The sequence below is a fragment of the Rutidosis leptorrhynchoides genome, chromosome 11 (assembly GCF_046630445.1).
Source record: "Rutidosis leptorrhynchoides isolate AG116_Rl617_1_P2 chromosome 11, CSIRO_AGI_Rlap_v1, whole genome shotgun sequence".
Lineage (NCBI taxonomy): Eukaryota > Viridiplantae > Streptophyta > Magnoliopsida > Asterales > Asteraceae > Rutidosis > Rutidosis leptorrhynchoides.
In genome coordinates, this window is record NC_092343.1 from 340,695,085 (window position 1) to 340,699,198 (window position 4,114).

Sequence of the window (4,114 nt, forward strand, 5' to 3'; positions counted from 1 at the left end):
GATAAAAATCATTCATATGGTGAATACCTGGTAACCGACATTAACAAGATGCATATATATAAGAATATCCCCATCATTCCGGGACACCCTTCGGATATGATATAAATTTCGAAGTACTAAAGCATCCGGTACTTTGGATGGGGTTTGTTAGGCCCAATAGATCTATCTTTAGGATTCGCGTCAATTAGGGTGTCTGTTCCCTAATTCTTAGATTACCAGACTTAATAAAAAGGGGCATATTTGATTTCGATAATTCAACCATAGAATGTAGTTTCACGTACTTGTGTCTATTTTGTAAATCATTTATAAAACCTGCATGTATTCTCATCCCAAAAATATTAGATTTTAAAAGTGGGACTATAACTCACTTTCACAGATTTTTACTTCGTCGGGAAGTAAGACTTGACCACTGGTTGATTCACGAACCTATAACAATATATACATATATATCAAAGTATGTTTAAAATATATTTACAACACTTTAATATATTTTGATGTTTTAAGTTTATTAAGTCAGCTGTCCTCGTTAGTAACCTACAACTAGTTGTCCACAGTTAGATGTACAGAAATAAATCGATAAATATTATCTTGAATCAATCCACGACCCAGTGTATACGTATCTCAGTATTGATCACAACTCAAACTATATATATTTTGGAATCAACCTCAACCCTGTATAGCTAACTCCAACATTCACATATAGAGTGTCTATGGTTGTTCCGAAATATATATAGATGTGTCGACATGATAGGTCGAAACATTGTATACATGTCTATGGTATCTCAAGATTACATAATATACAATACAAGTTGATTAAGTTATGGTTGGAATAGATTTGTTACCAATTTTCACGTAGCTAAAATGAGAAAAATTATCCAATCTTGTTTTACCCATAACTTCTTCATTTTAAATCCGTTTTGAGTGAATCAAATTGATATGGTTTCATATTGAACTCTATTTTATGAATCTAAACAGAAAAGTATAGGTTTATAGTCGGAAAAGTAAGTTACAAGTCATTTTTGTAAAGGTAGTCATTTCAGTCGAAAGAACGACGTCTAGATGACCATTTTAGAAAACATACTTCCACTTTGAGTTTAACCATAATTTTTGGATATAGTTTCATGTTCATAATAAAAATCATTTTCTCAGAATAACAACTTTTAAATCAAAGTTTATCATAGTTTTTAATTAACTAACCCAAAACAGCCCGCGGTGTTACTACGACGGCGTAAATCCGGTTTTACGGTGTTTTTCGTGTTTCCAGGTTTTAAATCATTAAGTTAGCATATCATATAGATATAGAACATGTGTGTAGTTAATTTTAAAAGTCAAGTTAGAAGGATTAACTTTTGTTTGCGAACAAGTTTAGAATTAACTAAACTATGTTCTAGTGATTACGAGTTTAAACCTTCGAATAAGATAGTTTTATATATATGAATCGAATGATGTTATGAACATCATTACTACCTCAAGTGTAGTAGGTGAACCTACTGGAAGTGACAAGAAATGATCTAGCTTCAAAGGATCTTGGATGGCTTGAAAGTTCTTGAAGTAGGATCATTACACAAAAACAAGTTCAAGTAAGATTTTTACTCGAATTAAGATAGTTTATAGTTATAGAAATTGAATCAAAGTTTGAATATGAATATTACCTTGAATAAGAAAGATAACCTACTGTATATAACAAAGGTTTCTTGATCTTAGATGATTACTTGGAATGGATTAGAAAGCTTGGAAGTAAATTAGTAAACTTGAAGGGATTTTTGAAGTGTTCTTGAAGTGTTCTTCCTATGATGATTATAGCTTGATTCTTGAAGTGATTTTTGATGAAGATGATGATTAACTACTGGAAAAATACGTTCATAATAGTGTGTGTGTGTTGAGAGAATTAGAAAGAGAATTGGAAGTGAAATGGAGTGAATGATGAGTGGTAATTGGTGAGTGGTGAGTGGGGTTAAAAGGAGTTCTAGTTAGTTGAATAGCTCATGGTAGAAGTTAAAATTGATTAGTCATACATGACATAATCAAGAGTGGAATCCCATGCTAGTTCCTATTGGTATATACCCATAGTAAGTACGTTTTGAAGCTGTGTATAATACGGGTAAGAATACGACTAGAATTCTTGATGAAAGAAAAGAATGGGAAAGTAACTGTAACCATTTTCGTTAAGTATGAGTGTTTTGATATATGTCTTGAAGTCTTCCAAAAGTATTTTAATACATCTAAATACACTACATGTATATACATTTTAACTGAGTCGTTAAGTCATCGTTAGTCGTTACATGTAAGTGTTGTTTTGAAACCTTTAAGTTAACGATCTCAATTAATGTTGTTAACCCATTGTTTATTATATCTAATGAGATGTTAAATTATTATATTATCATGATATTATGATATATTAATATATCTTAATATGATATATATATACATTTAAATGTCGTTACAACTATAATCATTACATATATGTCTCGTTTCGAAATCCTTAAGTTAGTAGTCTTGTTTATATGTATATAACTCATTGTTAATATACTTATGGAGATACTTACTTATCATAATCTCATGTTAACCGTATTTATATCCATATATATATCGTCATGTCGTTTTTACAAGTTTTAACGTTCGTGAATCGCCGGTCAACTTGGGTGGTCAATTGTCTATATGAAACATATTTCAATTAATCAAGTCTTAACAAGTTTGATTGCTTAACATGTTGGAAACATTTAATCATGTAAATATCAATCTCAATTAATATATATAAACATGGAAAAGTTCGGGTCACTACAGTACCTACCCGTTAAATAAATTTCGTCCCGAAATTTTAAGCTGTTGAAGGTGTTGACGAATCTTCTGGAAATAGATGCGGGTATTTCTTCTTCATCTGATCTTCACGCTCCCAGGTGAACTTGGGTCCTCTACGAGCATTCCATCGAACCTTAACAATTGGTATCTTGTTTTGCTTAAGTCTTTTAACGTCACGATCCATTATTTCGATGGGTTCTTCGATGAATTGGAGTTTTTCGTTGATTTGGATTTCATCTAACGGAATAGTGAGATCTTCTTTAGCAAAACATTTCTTCAAATTTGAGACGTGGAAAGTGTTATGTACAGCAGCGAGTTGTTGAGGTAACTCAAGTCGGTAAGCTACTGGTCCGACACGATCAATAATCTTGAATGATCCAATATACCTTGGATTTAATTTCCCTCATTTACCAAATCGAACAACGCCTTTCCAAGGTGCAACTTTAAGCATGACCATCTCTCCAATTTCAAATTCTATATCTTTTCTTTTAATGTCAGCGTAGCTCTTTTGTCGACTTTGGGCGGTTTTCAACCGTTGTTGAATTTGGATGATCTTCTCGGTAGTTTCTTGTATAATCTCCGGACCCGTAATCTGTCTATCCCCCACTTCACTCCAACAAATCAGAGACCTGCACTTTCTACCATAAAGTGCTTCAAACGGCAACATCTCAATGCTTGAATGGTAGCTGTTGTTGTAGGAAAATTCTGCTAACGGTAGATGTCGATCCCAACTGTTTCCGAAATCAATAACACATGCTCTGCCCATCAGTTTGTGGATGATAGGCAGTACTCATGTCTAGAGGAGTTCCTAATGCTTGCTGTAATGTCTGCCAGAATCTTGAAATAAATCTGCCATCCCTATCAGAGATAATAGAGATTGGTATTCCATGTCTGGAGACGACTTCCTTCAAATACAGTCGTGCTAACTTCTCCATCTTGCCATCTTCTCTTATTGGCAGGAAGTGTGCTGATTTGGTGAGACGATCAACTATTACCCAAATAGTATCAAAACCACTTGCAGTCCTTGGCAATTTAGTGATGAAATCCATGGTAATGTTTTCCCATTTCCATTCTGGTATTTCGGGTTGTTGAAGTAGACCTGATGGTTTCTGATGCTCAGCTTTGACCTTAGAACACGTCAAACATTCTCCTACGTATTTAGCAACATCGGCTTTCATACCCGGCCACCAAAAATGTTTCTTGAGATCCTTGTACATCTTCCCCGTTCCAGGATGTATTGAGTATCTGGTTTTATGAGATTCTCTAAGTACCATTTCTCTCATATCTCCAAATTTTGGTACCCAAATCCTTTCAG